The following is a 17,128-nucleotide window of genomic DNA, read 5'->3' as shown; positions in this document are numbered from 1 at the left end:
GAAAAGTTATGACCAACCTAGATAGTATATTCAAAAGCAGAGACATTACTTTGCCAACTAAGGTCCATCTAGTCAAGGCTATGTTTTTTCCTGTGGTCATGTATGGATGTGAGAGTTGGATTGTGAAGAAGGCTGAGTGCCAAAGAATTCATGCTTTTGAACTGTGGTGTTGGAGAAGACTCTTGAGAGTCCCTTGGACTGCAAGGAGATCCAACCAGTCCATTCTGAAGGAGATCAGCCCTGGGTGTTCTTTGGAAGGAATGATGCTAAAGCTGAAACTCCAGTACTTTGGCCACCTCATGCAAAGAGTTGACTCTTTGGAAAAGACTCTGATGCTGGGAGGGATTGGGGGCAGGAGGAGAAGGGGACGACAGAGGATGAGATGGCTGGATGGCATCACGGACTCGATGGACATGAGTCTGAGTGTACTCCGGGAGTTGGTGATGGACAGGGAGGCCTCGAGGGCTGCGATTCATGGGGTCACAAAGAGTTGGACACGAATGAGTGACTGAGCTGAACTGATGGCAGTTCTATTTCCAGTTTTTTAAGGAATCTCCACATTGTTCTCCATAGTGGCTGTACTAGTTTGCATTCCCACCAGCAGTGTAAGAGGGTTCCTTTTTCTCCACACCCTCTCCAGCATGTATTCCTTGTAGCCTTTTGGATCACAGCCATTCTTGCTGGAATGAAATGGTACCTCACAGTGGTTTTGATTTTCATTTCTCTGATAATGAGTGATGTTGAGCATCTTTTCATGTGTTTGTTAGCCATCTGCATGTCTTCTTTGGAGAAATGTCTGTTTAGTTCTTTGGCCCATTTTTTGATTGGGTCATTTATTTTTCTGGAATCGAGCTGCAGGTGTTGCTTGTATATTTTTGAGATTAGTTGTTTGTCAGTTGCTTCATTTGCTATTATTTTCTCCCATTCCAAAGGCTGTCTTTTCACCTTCCTTATAGTTTCCTTTGTTGTGCAGAAGATTTTAATTTTAATTAGATCCCATTTGTTTATTTTTGCTTTTATTTCCAATATTCTGGGAGGTAGGTCATAGAGGATCCTGCTGTGATTTATGTCGGAGAGTGTTTTGCCTATGTTCTCCTCTAGGATTTTTATAGCTTTGGTCTTACGTTTAGATCTTTAATCCATTTTGAGTTTATTTTTGTGTATGGTGTTAGAAAGTGATCTAGTTTCATTCTTTTACAAGTGGTTGACCAGTTTTCCCAGCACCACTTGTTAAAGAGATTGTCTTTACTCCATTGTATATTCTTGCCTCCTTTGTCAAATATAAGGTGTCCATAGGTGCATGGATTTATCTCTGGGCTTTCTATTTTGTTCCATTGATCTATATTTCTGTCTTTGTGCCAGTACCATACTGTTTTGATGACTGTGGCTTTGTAGTAGAGCCTGAAGTCAGGCAGTTTTATTCCTCCAGTTCCATTCTTCTTTCTCAAGATTGCTTTGGCTATTTGAGGTTTTTTGTCTTTCCATACAAATTGTGAAATTATTTGTTCTAGCTCTGTGAAAAATACCATTGGTAGTTTGATAGGGATTGCATTGAATCTATAGATTGCTTTGGGTACTGTACTTATTTTCACTATATTGATTCTTCTGATCCATGAACACGGTATATTTCTCCATGTTAGTGTCCTCTTTGATTTTTCTCATCAGTGTTTTATAGTTTTCTATATATAGATCTTTAGTTTCTTTAGGTAGATATATTCCTAAGTATCTTATTCTTTTCATTGCAATGGTGAATGGAATTGTTTCCTTAATTTCTCTTTCTATTTTCTCATTATTAGTATATGCTGCTGCTGCTGCTGCAACCCTAAAGACTCCACCAGAAAATTATTAGAGCTAATCAATGAATATAGTAAAGTTGCAGGATATAAAAGCAACACACAGAAATCCCCAGCCAAATCTTTTTGAAAGGTTATTTGGCAATGTACTCGAAGAGTAGAAACTTTCAGTTATAAGGTGGATAAGTTTTTGGAATCTGATGTACAGCAAGGTGAATACAGGTAACAATATTGAATTATACACTTGAAAGATGCTAAGAGAGTACATCTTAAAGGTTTTCACCACACACACACACACACACACACACACAAATGGTAAATACATAAGATGAAGGATGTGTTATTGAGTGATCATTTCACAATATATACACATTGCACACCTTTGATTTACACAGTGTTGTATTTCAGTTGTATCTTAAAGCTGGGGGAAAAAACGCTATCCTTAAAAAATAAAAGTGCAGTGCATGAAAACTGGTACAGAGTCCTCAGTTTCTCAGAATTTGGGATGATTTTAGGAAGTACATGAGTGCTAAGACCACATGAAATCAGCTAGATTAACACAGTGAGAGCATGACTCCCCTTTCAAATCTCCTGATTGTCAAGAAGAAGGCATCAGTTGGGTGCCAGAGCTATCCTACCTATCATTTGCTAATAGACATTTTTAACAAATAGAGAATGTGCTCAAAGTTCACAGTCTTCTGGAAGAAAACATTTTCTAGTTAGAACATAGTGGCTTTTCCTTATGTTTTATATATGTGCATATATATATTATGTCATGTCTAGGTCAGTCTCTTGTGGGGTCCTTGATCTTTTCTCCTGGGTCCTGATGTGCACAAGGTTTTGTTGGTACCCTCCAAGAGTCTGTTTCCCCAGTCCTGTGTAAAGTCTGTAATAAAATGGAGAAAACAAAACAAAATGGAGCAGTGACCCGACAAGACTGGTTCCAAATAGGAAAAGGAGTGTGTCAAGTCTGTATATTGTCACCCTGCTTATTTAACTTATATGCAGAGTACATCATGAGAAACGCTGGACTGGAAGAAGCACAAGCTGGAATCAAGATTGCCAGGAGAAATATCAATAACCTCAGATATGCAGATGACACCACCCTTATGGCAGAAAGTGAAGAGGAACTAAAAAGCCTCTTGATGAAAGTAAAAGTGGGAGCAAAAAAGTTGGCTTAAAGCTCAACATTCAGAAAACGAAGATCATGGCATCTGGTCCTATCACTCCATGGGAAATAGATAGAGAAACAGTAGAAACAGTGTCAGACTTTATTTTTGGCGGCTCCAAAATCACTGCAGATGGTGACTGCAGCCATGAAATTAAAAGACGCTTAGTCCTTGGAAGAAAAGTTATGACCAGCCTAGAATAGCATATTCAAAAGCAGAGACATTACTCTGCCAACTAAGGTCTGTCTAGTCAAGGCTATGGTTTTTCCAGTAGCCATGTATGGATGTGAGAGTTGGACTATAAAGAAAGCTGAGGGCTGAAGAATTGATGCTTTTGAACTGTGGTGTTGGAGAAGACTCTTGAGAGTCCCTTGGACTGCAAGGAGATCCAACCAGTTCATTCTGAAGGAGATCAACCCTGGGATTTCTTTGGATGGAATGATGCTAAAGCTGAAACTCCAGTACTTTGGCCACCTCATGCAAAGAGTTGACTCATTGGAAAAGACTTTGATGCTGGGAGGGATTGGGGGCAGGAGGAGAAGGGGATGACAGAGGATGAGATGGCTGGATGGCATCATGGACTCAATGGACGTGAGTCTGAGTGTACTCTGGGAGTTGGTGATGGACAGGGAGGCCTGGTGTGCTGCGATTCATGGAGTCGCAAAGAGTTGGACACAACTGAGTGACTGAACTGAACTGCACTGACTCCACAAAAGACTGACCCAGACTTTCCTGTGAGTGTCCAGGAGTCTCCGGCATAGGCATAGGTCGGAGGTGGTGCTGCAGGGTCAGGGCACTGAATGCCGCAGTGCATGCATGTGACCTTTTGTAGGAGGCACCATTATCTCCATTACCTCCACCATACATTGGTCTCAGGTCAAACAACAGGGAGGGAACACAGTCCCACACATCAACAGAAAGTTGGATTAAAGATTTACTGAGCATGGCCCCACCCCATCAGAACAAGACCCATGTTTACCCCACAGTCAGTCTCTCCCAGCAGGGAGCTTCCATAAGTCTCTTATCCTTATTGATCAGAGGGCAGACAGAATGAAAATCACAATCACAGAATAGTAATCAAACTGATCACATGGACCACAGCCTTGTCTAACTCAATGAAACTATGAGCCATGCCATGTAGGGCCCCCAGGGCTCATGGTGGAGAATTCTGATCAAACTTGGTCCATTGGAGAAGGGAAAGGCAAACCACTTCAGTATTTTTTCCCTTGAGGATCCCATGAACAATATGAAAAGGCAAAAAGATATGACACTGAAAGATGAACTCCCCAGGTTGGCAGGTGCCCAAAATGCTACTGGAGAAGAGTGGAGAAATAATTCCAGGAGATGGAAAAGATGGAGCCAAAGAAAAACAACACCCAGTTGTTGGTGTGACTGGTGATGGAAGTAAGTCCGATGCTGTAAAGAACAATATTGCATAGGAACCTGGAATGTTAGATCCATGAATCAAGGTAAATTAGAAGTGGTCAAATAGGAGATGGAGTGAACATCGACATTTTAGGAATCAGTGAACTAAAATGGACTGGAATAGGTGAATTTAACTCAGATAACCATTATATATACTAGTGCAGGCCATAATCTCTTAGCAGAAATGGAGTAGCCCTCATAGTCACCAAAAATGCCAAAATGTAGTAATTGGGTACAGTCTCAAAAATGACCAATGATCTGTTTGTTTCCAAAGCAAACCATTCACTATAACAGTAATCCAATTCTATGCCCCAACCAGTAATGCTGAAGAAGCTGAAGTTGAACGGTTCTATGAAGACCTACAAGACCTACTAGAACTAACACCCAAAAAAGATGTCCTTTTCATTATAGGGGACTGGAATGAAAAAGTACTAAGTCAGGAGATACCTGGCGTAACAGGCAAATTTGACCTTGGAGTGCAAAATGAAGCAGGGCAAAGGCTAACAGAGTTTTGCCAGGAGAACACACTGGTCATGGCAAACATCATCTTACAACAAAGCAAAGGAAGACTCTATATGTGGACATCACCAGATGGTCAATACCAAAATCAGATTAATTCTATTCTTTACAGCCAAAAATGGAGAAGCTCTATACAGCCAGCATAAACAATACTGGGAGCTGACTGTGGCTCAGATCATGAACTCTGTGTTGCAAAATTCAGACTTAAATTGAAGAAAGTAGAGGAAACCACTAGACCATTCAGCTATAACCAAAATCAAATCCTTTATGATTATACAGTGGAAGTGACAAATAGATTCAAGGGATTAGATCTGAGAGACAGAGTGCCTGAAGAATTATGGATGGAGGTTCAGGATATTATACAGGAGACAGGGATCAAGACCATCCCCATGGAAAAGAAATGCAAAAAAGCAAAATGGCTGTCTGAAGAGGCCTTACAAATAGCTGTGAAAATAAGAGAAGTGAAAGGCAAAGGAGAAAAGGAAAGATATACCCATTTGAAGGCAGAGTTCCAAAGAATAGCAAGGAGAGATCAGAAAGCCTTCCTCAGTGATCAGTGCAAAGAAGTAGAGGAAAATAATAGAATGGGAAAGACTAGAGATCTCTTCAAGAAAATTAGAGATACCAAGGGAACATTTCATGCAAAGATGAACACAATAAAGGACAGAAATGGTATGGCAGAAGATATCAAGAAGAGGTGATAAGAATACACAGAAGAATTCTACAAAAAAAATCTTCATAACCCAAATAACCATGATGGTGTGATCACTCACCTAAAACCAGACATCCTAGAGTACAAAGTCAAGTGGGCCTTAGGAAACATCACTATGAACAGAGCTAGTGAAGGTGATGGAATTCCAGTTGAGATATTTCAAATCCTAAAGGATGATGCTTGAACGTGCTGCACTCATATGTCAGCAAATTTGGAAAACTCAGCAGTGGCCACAGGACTGGAAAAGGTCAGTTTTCACTCCAATCTCAAAGAAGGGCAATGCCAAAGAATGTTCAAACCTCTGCACAATTTCACTCATCTTACATGCTAACAAAGCAATGCTCAAAATTCTCCAAGCCAGGATTCAACCATATGTGAACCATGAACTTCCAGATGGTCAAGATGGATTTAGAAAAGACAGAGAAACTAGTGATCAAATTGCCAAAATCTGTTGGATCATAGAAAAAGCAAGAGAGTTCCAGAAAACCTCTATGTCTGCCTTGTTGATTACACCAAAGCCTTTGACTGTGTAGATCACAGCAAGCTGTGGGAAATTCTTCAAGAGATGGGAATACTGGACAATCTTACCTGCCTCCTGAGAAATCTGTATGCAGGTCAAGAAGCAACAGTTAGAACCGAACAGGGAATGACAGACTGGTTACAAATAGGGAAAGGAGTACATCAAGGCTGCATATTGTCACCCTGCTTATTTAAATTATATGCAGAGTACATCATGCAAAATGTCCGGCTGGATGAAGCACTAGCTTGAATCAAGATTGCCAGGAGAAATATCAATAACCTTAGATATGCAGATAATACCACCTTTATGGCAGGAAGCGAAGAGGAACTAAAGACCCTCTTGATGAAGGTGAAAGAGAAGAAGTTGGCTTAAATCTCAACATTCAAAAAACTAAGATCATGGCATCTGGTCCCATCATTTCATGGCTTATAGAGGGGGAAACAATGGAAAGAGTGACAGACTTTATTTTCTTGGGCTCCAAAACCACTGCCAATGATGACTACAGTCATGAAAATAAAAGACACTTGCTCCTTGGAAGAAAGGCTATGACCAACCTAGACAGTGTTCTAAAAAGCAGAGACATTACTTTGCTGACAAAGGTCTGGCTGGTCAAAGCTACTGGTTTTTCCAGTAGTCATGTATGGATGTGAGAGTTGGACTCTAAAGAAAGCTGAGTGCCGAATAATTAATGTTTTTAAAATGGTGGTGGTGGTGGTGAAGGCTCTTGAGAGTCCCTTGGACTGCAAAGAGATCAAACCAGTCAACCCTAAAGGAAATCAATCCTGACTATTCATTGGAAGGACTGATGCTGAAGCTCCAATACTTTGGCCACATGATGTGAAGAACTGACTCATTAGAAAAGACCCTGATGCTGGGAAAGATTGAAGGCAGGAGGAGAAGGGGACAACAGAGGATGAAATGGTTGGATAGCATCACCAACTCAACGGACATGAATTTCAACAAGCTCCAGGAGTTGGTGATGGACAGGGAAGCCTGGTGTGCTGCAGTCCATGGGGTTGCAAAGAGTTGGACACACCTGAGTGACTGAACTGAACTGATATATTATGTCAGACCTCCAAAGAATAATTCTCATCTTCCTTTTATCATGTTTTTTAATATAAAGATTTTTCTTTAAACAAGTAAGTGTGTCTGTAAACCTACTAGTACAGTAAAATTCAGTAACAATTATAAAAATGGGTGAATGTGGCAAAAATGTAAAAGGAAAAGGAAAATATTGTCCTGAGCCTTTGCTTCCATCAATCTATAACATCTGTCACTCTGCAACAGTCTTCCTTGTTGAAAATTTGCTCCACAATTTCGATTCCAACCTGAGTACTGAAATGCTCTCAGCCATTTTTCCAACTTGACTTGGTGACTGCATTCATTCTCAGAGTCTGTCCAGGGTATGTATCGAAGAATCACCGGTCTCTTTCAGACCAATGCATATAGGAGCCACTGATGCTCTCCCAGCTGTGGCAGGGACTTTCAGACTTAAAGAGTCTGCTTGTTTCAGAAGCTACAGGGCATCAACAGAGCCTTCATCAGTCTAAATCACCAAGTGACCACGTGGAGAAGAGCTGAACTGTGTAGACAAATACTTAGTCACTGAGATTTGGGGGTTTTGATTATTTGCATGTCTGTTGCAGACTGTTTCCCTGTGGAAAGAGTATCTGAGACTGGCATTACAGAACATTGTACTGGGAAATGCTATCAGAATAAACACCCATGGGGAAAGAGAAAGAACCAGAATCAGGCAGTAACAGAAGATGGGCAACAGGATGGTCCCCACAGGGCTCAAGTGGCTCCATTGGGAGCTCTGAAGCTACACTGGCCTCTTACAGTTGTCTCAAGCTGGAGACAGGGGCTGAGACTTTATGCCCCCAAAGCAATGAGTCACAAACAAAAGCTGCTCAAGGAGGGAGTTGTGATGCTGGGTGAGGAACTCTCACCAAGGGTAACTCCTGTGGAGGACTTGAGCTTAGACTTAGCAGCTAGGACTACTCCTAGCAGTTGGAAAATTCAGTTCTCTTGGGCTTCCCTTGTGGCTCAGCTGATAAAGAATCCACCTGCAATGAGGGAGACCTAGGTTTGATTCCTGGGTTTGGAAGATCCCCTGGAGAAGGGAACAGCTACCCACTCCAGTGTTCTGGCCCAGAGAATTCCATGAACTGTATAGTCCATGGGGTCACAAAGAGTCGGACACAGCCGAGTGACTTTCACTTTCTCTTTTCACTGTCATTCCTGAAAAGAGATCTGGGAAAAGCATCATGGTGTGCTCTCCAGCAGTATAACTGGCCAATTCTGACCTCTATGGAGAGGCCAAGTCACTTCCCCAAGTCACAAAGTTGAAAATGGCAGAACTAGCATTCAAACCCACAACTGTATGACTCTTAATCTTAGCTATTATGTGGAACTGCTTACCTGTCTAAACATAATCCCAGTCCTATCTTTTGCCTGGAAGCCAGTAAGTGGGGTCATTACCATTTACTAAGAAATTTCTCTAAATGCTATTCTTGTTCAACATCATGAGAAAGAAGTAGGTTCCCTATCATGCAAAAGGCAACCCAGGCTTAGAAAAGATAAGCTATATGTCCTTGTTAAACGGTAAATTAATGAGACAGGGACCCCGATGTGCTTTACTCTAGGATCCATATTCTATTTCTGAAGACTTGGGCCAATCAAAGCCTCACAAGGAAAACTAAATACAGAGCTTCTTTGATCTATAACGGGCTACATCCTGATAAACCCACTAAAAGTTGAAAATATCTGAGGTCAAAGGGTATTTCATACACCTACCCCACCAAACAGCATAGCTTAGCCTAGCTTAGCTTATACACGCTCATGTTGTGTTAGCCTACAACTGGGCAAAACTAACACAAAGTTTAAAGTGTTGAATATCTCATGTAATTGAATGAATACCATACTGAAAGGAAAACAGAGAGTTTGTTGGGTACAGGATGCTTGTCAGCGCACCAGTTGTTTACCGTCCTGGATGATTGTGGGACTGCCTGGGAGCTGCAGTTCTTTGCCACCACCCAGCAACACTGGAGTATAAAATAGCTAATAGCTAGCCCAGTGGCAGGGGTAGGGGGGAAAAGGTGCACAGTAAATCAAGTTTCAAAATATTAAGTACAGTTTTTACTGAATAGGTATCACTTTCCCACCACCATAAAGTCAAAAGAGAAAAACACCCTAAGTCAAACCACCCTAAGTTGATGAATGTCTGTGGTCCAAAGCTTCTGGGGTTCGGCCACATGATCTCCTCCACTACTGCTGGCATTTGTTTAGCAAGGAATGTTCATTTTCGAAGCTTCATAAGTAAGACTTTCCCAGTATCACATGTTTCTATAGGATTGTATTCAGATTTTACAATGCCTAATTTCCTGCTGATATTCTGATGAGGGAATAGCTTTCCTTCACTAGTGTGCTTGATAAGGAATGGAGATCAAGGTATCTGGTCCTTAGTCCTGCTCCTACTATATCTGATGTGAAAGTGAAACTCACACAGTCGTGTCCAACTCTGCAATCCCATGGACTGTACAGTCCCTGGAATTCTCCAGGCCAGAATACTGGAGTGGGTAGCCTTTCCCTTCTCCAGGGGATCTTCCCAATTCAGGAGTCACCACATTATAGGTGGATTCTTTATCAGCTGAGCCACCAGGGAAGCCCCCATATCTGATGAACTTGGACAATTAACCTTACTTGACCCCAAAGCTAAGGGGGATGGACACTATACATAGGTTCTAAATGATAGTTTCTTATTCAGATTCAATTCATCAAGCATTTATGGAGCTTGTTCAGTTCAGTCACTCATTCATGTCCAGCTCTGTGACCCCATGGACTGCAGCACACCAGGCCTCCTTATCTATCACCAACTCCTGGAGTTTACTCAAACTCATGTCCACTGAGTTGGTGATGCCATCCAACCATCTCATCCTCTGTCACCCCTTCTCCTTCTGCCCTCAATCTTTCCCAGCATCAGGATCTTTTCCAATGAGTCATTCCTCACATCAGGTAGCCAAAGGATTGGAGTTTCAGTTTCAGCATCAGTTCTTCTAATGAATATTCAGGACTGATTTCCTTGAGGACTGACTGGTTTGATCTCCTCATAGTCCAAGGGACTCTCAGGAGCCTTCTCCAACATCACAGTTCAAAAGCATCAATTCTTCAGCATTCAGCTTTCTTTAGAGTCCAACTCTCACATCCACACATGACTACTGGTAAAACCATAGCTTTGACTAGATGGACCTTTGTCGGCAAAGTAATGTCTCTGCTTTTTAATATGCTGCCTAGGTTGGTCATAGCTTTTCTTCCAAGGAGCAAGCGTCTTTTCATTTCTTGGCTGCAGTCACCAACTGCAGTGATTTTGAAGCCCCCCAAAAATAAAGTCTGTCACCATTTCCATTGTTTCCCTATCTATTTTCCATTAACTGATAGGATAAGATGCCATGATCTTAGTTTTCTGAATGCTGAATTTGATCTTCATGCTAAGTTTTTGAAATCTTTTCTGAATGTTGAGTTGGACACAATGATCTTAGTTCTCTGAATGGAGCTTATACTATATATCATGTACTAGAATGGATCCTACATATTTACTAATTTTAACCTCCCTTGATCCCTCAGGCAATTCTCATCATTTGAAATAGAGTTCTCAACAATGACTAAAGGTTTAAAACAAAGCCATGCACTCAAAAAAATAATAAACATATCTGGTTCACTTAGCAATAGTCTCGGTTAGGAAAAGCTTTAAATGTGGGTATCCATAGAATTACCCATGAAAATAGCCCATAGAATAACAGTGCTTATTAAAATACTTTAATTTATTCATTTATTCACTAAGAACACACCAGAGACTGCACCAGACTATCAGAGATACAGAAGTAACTAAAACAGTCTATGACCATGAGGATTAATAGAGTGGAAGCTGTGATTTATAAGGACAGAGGGAGATACACATGCATGTCATTAGAAACAACATTTATAAAGGTAATATAAGGAAAATTTGGGGTTTAAATATACTTCAGTTACTATATTACCTGATTAGATTATAAATTATGAGAAATGACATTTCAGTTTCTGTTCAGTATTCTATATCTTTTAGTCGGCATTTGCAAACACTCAATAATTATGTGTTCAATGACTATATGTGATCTCATTAATCCATTTTATAGGTGAGGAAATTGTACAGTAAGTGGTAGTTCTATTGGTGAAACTCAGAAATTTCTGTTAACCACCTTCTAACTCCTCTTTACAGATTCCCATAAATATATACAAGGTGAACCTAGTGAGGAAAATTCACAAACATCTGACTGTATTTCCAGTGGACCATGAACTATAAGACATCAAGAGGCATATCTGTCTTGTTTATCATAATATTCTCTAGTGTGCCAAGTATGTACACACACACACACACACACACACACACAGAGTCTTTCAGTTTGGGCATTTGATTCAAACATGTGTTTCCTTCCAAGGATATATTTTATACCTATTAGTGTTAGTCACAGAAAAGGCAATGGCACCCCACTCCAGTACTCTTGCCTGGAAAATCCCATGGACGGAGGAGCCTGGTGGGCTGCAGTCCATGGGGTCGCTAAGAGTCGGACACGACTAAGCAAATTCACTTTCACTTTTCACTTTCATGCATTGGAGAAGGAAATGGCAACCCACTCCAGTGTTCTTGCCTGGAGAATCCCAGGGACAGGGGAGCCGTCTATGGGGTCACACAGGGTCGGACACGACTGAAGCAACTTAGCAGCAGCAGCAGCAGCAGCAGCAGTGTTAGTCAGCTCCTTTATTCGTTTGCTGAGGCTACTTGAAAAATAGCATAGACTGAGTGACAAACAACTGAAATCTTTTTTCTCACAGTTCTAGACACCGGAAGTCCAATATCAAGGTGTCAGCAAGGTCAGTGTCTGGTGAAAGAGCTCCTTCCCTAGTTTGCAGGTGGTCATCTTACCAGGTCCCCACAACAGCTTTCCTCCTTGCATGTACATGGATAAAGCAAACTGTCTTCTTATATGGCCACCATTTCTGCCTAATTAGAACTCCACTCTTATGATATAATTTAGACTTAATCACCCTCTAAAAGCCCTATCTTCAAATATAACTTCACATTAAGAGTTTGAGCTTCAACATACAAATATTGGGGAAACATATTCAGTCCATCACATCTCCTACTCTTGATCTCTTCTCAACTAGATGAAAAGAAGCAAAGAATCCCATTAATGTAGCCCATACAGAAGAGTGTCCTAGGCATACAGCCGACAATAAGACTGGAAAACATATCTGGAAAAGCCAGGAAACTTCCACTGCAGTAGGTTGAAAAAATGATGAATAGAATAAATGAAGTTATAAAATGTTGTATAGACTTGGGAGGTATGAGAGCACATTAGCTCAGGGCAGAGGAATTGTAAGTCATAAAGTTGAGGTCACCAGGGACTAGATGCGGAAGGATTTTGTATGATTAGCTAAGGATTTTAGGCTTTATTTATCCAAAAAGTATGAGAGAAAACACAGAAAAGGGGGGGGACAGAATTAAAGACAATTGATGATAATAACCAAATTCTAAAAACCAATAGTAATATCTCAAAGTCCTCTATAGAAAAAAGTTACTATTTAGAGGAACAGAAATAAAGGTAAGAGATAAAAAAGTTTAACACTATGTAAACCAGAGAAAATGGCTTACAATCTTAAAAGTGCTGAAGGAAAAACACTTTTCTACCTCCAGAAAAAACACTTTTCAAAACTTAGGTAAAAATAAAGACTTTTAGACATACAAAGGCTGCAAGAATTTGCTGATAACAGATACAGTATACAAAAAATGAAAATTAAAGGAAGAATGGAAATGATATTTAAAAAGTTGTATTGTTAACACAAAAGACTGTAGAGTGCCAAATATGGTAAATACATGGGTAAATACAAATGACATTTTCTAATTTTTTTCAAGTTTATTGTGGTAAGAAAAGTTAACATGAGATCTGCCTTAAGAGAATATTCACTTTTACCATGATGTCCGTAGCCATAAGGGAAGTCTCAAATTTCAAACAACTGAAATAAAGCTGAGCATGCTCTTTGATCACAATAGAATTAAAACTAAAATTATCAGAAGATAGCAAGATAACTCAAAATTGCCCACATGTGTATGAAATCAATAATACATTGCTAAAGAAACCAGTTGAAGAAGAAACAAGAAGAGAAATTATAAGGTATTTCAAACTGGATGAAAATTAAAACATTAATTTTTGAGATGTGGTTAAAGCAGGAAAAGTAAACGGTAAAGTCAATTACCTAAATTCACACATTAAAAAGCTGGATATAGAACAGCAAATAAAAACCCAAACTGTGTGAAAAGGAAAGAAACAAATAGTGTGCGATACACAGAGTAACAGAAAGCAGATCAGTAATTGCATGGGCTGGAAGTTGAAGGTCATTGATCACAAAGGGTCAGCAGAGAACATCTTAGCATGAGAGTTTTCCCTATTTTGATGGTAGTGGTGATTACAAGAAGATATAGAATTATCAAAAGTCACTGAACTTTACAGCTGAGTGTTTTATTGTATGTAAATTCTGCCCCATTTGGATTTGATTTAAAATTTAACAAGTGCTCTCAACATTTAGTGGGATCATTTTGTTAAGCATGGAAGTTGGAAATAAAAGTTAATGAAAATGGCGATTCTGATTACAGCAGCTACTAGAGATAAGGTAAACATCTATTTTCCAAATGCTGACCTGAAAAACCAGTTTGGATAGAAAATATAACACACTTGTCAACAACAACAACAAAAAAACCCTGAGTGGTATGTATAATTACCACCATTTTTTCAAACAAAAGAGATTTAAAAGCTTAATTAACCAACCCACAGTCATACAGACATTAAAGAAAGCAACAGAGATTGAAATCCCAGTCCAAGTGAGTTGACCACTCAGGAACAGCATATTGGTGGCCAGATACATCATTGGCCACCACAGTTGGTGGGTTAACACAAGCAAGATCTTGTCCCCACAATGTGTTTCCATTTGGTGAATTTAGCACTGTTCTCTTGTTTCAACCTACTTTCACTTGATTCATTCCAGTGAATCTATATTTAGGTGCACTTCTTAGTAGTGCTTTGCATGTTTAGTTTTACATACACCACCCCCCCCTCTTCCATTTTCACCACTCACCTTGGACACTTAATTATCAGCATATCCTGTGTCCTCTGCCTGGCATGAAGTCTCTTGGAGCTTGCGCATGAGAGAGTGTTCTATACAATGGAGCCTCTTTTTCTCCATGGAGGCTCAGCCTTTCCCAGCGCAGCAGGTAGAATGCTGCGGGCAACCAGCCAGACTGTGCACACAATCTGTTTAAGAGATGGAAACAGAAGCAGTGCTCGGAAACACGTTCTCGGCCTTTATGCATTTTACAACATATGTGCCAGGAAAGTGTCCCGTTGGCTATATTATTTCACAGGCTGAGTGTCCAGGGCAAAGTGAGACAGGGCTGCAGCTTGGAGGGCGCGTACATCTTGTGTGTATCAGCCTGATAGCAACTGCAATAATGATTTTCCTTCTGAAATAGAGGTCCACCTGAATTTGACTAATGAGTCATAAGAGACATGCTTGTACTTGCTGCTTTTTATCCCCTTCTTCCTTCATAAAGAATGGATTTCACACCTACAAGAGCACCTTTCCCCAATGCAAAGGTTTGAAAACCTGCTGACCCACTTTAAAGGTTGTACATGGATTTGTGACCTGGCCCTGCCACTCAGAGGTTGAAAGATTGTGGGTAATTCACTTATCTTCTCTCAGTTTCATTTTCTTTAGTGGCAAGTGAAGGAAAAGATACCAGCATCACAGGCTGGAGATGAAAAAGTCAATGAGATAATGCATTCAACCTTTTACATAGGCTTTAAGAGAACTATAATGTAATTCACAATTATTGCTCTTGGTAAACATCTCATTGTTGAGATCCTTCTCCTTACTAAACACCCTTGCTTCCTATTCAAGGGAAAACCTTTTGATCACATCATAAAATCATAAAAATGTGCTAGCAGGAACTTGAAATCCAAAGCTTAGTATTTTCACAAGTGAAACTGAAGTCAAAGGAAGGGAAATATTTTGCCCATAATTCTGACCTTGGTTATTCTTATCTGCTCTGAGATTTGACATTTGTTTGGATTCTAGGGCCTTTTGAGATCAATGAATATTATTACTGACAAGACATGTCTATATGACAGATCCCAGTGCTGATCCTATGCCACTGTTAAAGGCACACTTCTTCCTAGACAAAACATAGTGTACATGCAGAGCACAATATTAATATTTTGCACATTTCAGATCATCCAAATTCCAGCACTAAAAACCGAATCATGAAATGTCAGAGTTGGAAGTAACTTTAAGGATAATTAGTCATTCTATCTGTACTTCACGTTTCTTTGTTTGCTGGGTACCAAGAACTCTGGAATTTCTGGTCCAGACTTTTTAAGGGGTATGCCAAGAGGCACTGAAGTGATAGGTGTTCATGGGTGTGTGTTGCGGTCCATATCTTCCAAGCAAAGCCTCTTACCCCTTCAAGGCTGAGAAAGAATGGGGTTCTCAGGAGCCGGTTCTCCCCAGGCCACCACTTTCCAGCACAAAAATCCAAGGCTCTGAGAGTTCTAAATCCAAACCTGGCTTTGCACATTGTTATGACATTGTATTTGTCAAGCTAGAAGGATAGATTTGAAAGTTTATTAGCTTGAATTGTAACCCTTAAATATTTAGACACATGGTATGTGGGCCACTATTTGTACTCTTATCCAGGGCCCTGCAAATGTTAGGGGCAGGCACACTGAAAGCTACACTTGAAGACTGTTTGCTGGAAATGAAGGTTTCCCAAACCATAATCCCAGAAAACTAATCTAAGAAATGCAAAAAAGGTGCTCCTCTAAAAAAAAAAAAAAAAAAAAAGACTTGTGCTAAGTGAAAGAAGAGCAGTCACACTGCTACCTATTAGGTACTCAGCCCTCCCTTGCTGGCTATAATCGTGAGTACTACTACCATCTCAGTAGTAGTAGCTATCATAGCTCTGTTATTTTCCAGCCTTCAGAGCATATATTACTGCTTTAAATTATTACTTGTTTAAGGGTTTGTTACCTGTCATTCCACTAAAATATGTTATATAAGAGAGCGGGCCTTATCTGCCTTAATCACCTGTTTCCTCGGGGACTATAACATTCTTTACCGACTGAGCCTCCAGGGAAGCCCCATTTAACACACAGTAAGCATTAAATGGGCTCCCCAGGTGGCACAAGAGGTAAAGAATCTGCCTGCCAATGCTGGAGACACTCGAGTCACAGGTTCCATCCCTGAGTCAGGAAGACCCCCTGGAATAGGAAATGGCACCTCACTCCAATATTCTTGCCTGGAGAATTCCATGGACAGAGGAACCTGGGGGGTTGCAGTCCATGGAGCTGAAAAGAGTAGGATGTGACGGAGCACACAACACAAGCTTTAAATAAACACTTTTAAAAATTCCATCAGACAGCTGATTTTAGAATACACTCAGTATCAGGCCCCAAAGATTTATAAATGCCAGCTGCTTTTACCCATGACTGGGCAGGGGAGAGTTGCAGTCACAATCACACACCACGTTATTGCCTGCCCTCCATCCTTCAGGAACGGCCACAAGAGAAAATTTAAAACAAACATTTTAAAAATCAAAAAGCAGAGTCATTTTCTATGTCAGGGTCTTGCAGGCTATCTGCAGGAAGGCAATCAAAATTTTCAGGAAAGAGGATATAAGGCTTAAATAAGACTGGGTAAAGCTGCATTATCTCATTATCTCTAAGGGGAGGCAGGAGCCATATCCCCATTTAAGAGAACAAACATATGGACACCAAGTGGGGAATGGGGCACGGGAGGGGTGTTGGGATGGTCTGGGAGACTGGGACTGACACATACATTATTGATATTATGTATAAGATTGATAGCTAATGAGAAGTTGCTGTATAGCACCAGGACTCAACTC

The sequence above is a fragment of the Capricornis sumatraensis genome, chromosome 11 (assembly GCF_032405125.1).
Source record: "Capricornis sumatraensis isolate serow.1 chromosome 11, serow.2, whole genome shotgun sequence".
Classification (NCBI taxonomy): domain Eukaryota; kingdom Metazoa; phylum Chordata; class Mammalia; order Artiodactyla; family Bovidae; genus Capricornis; species Capricornis sumatraensis.
This window is presented reverse-complemented; position numbering follows the sequence as displayed.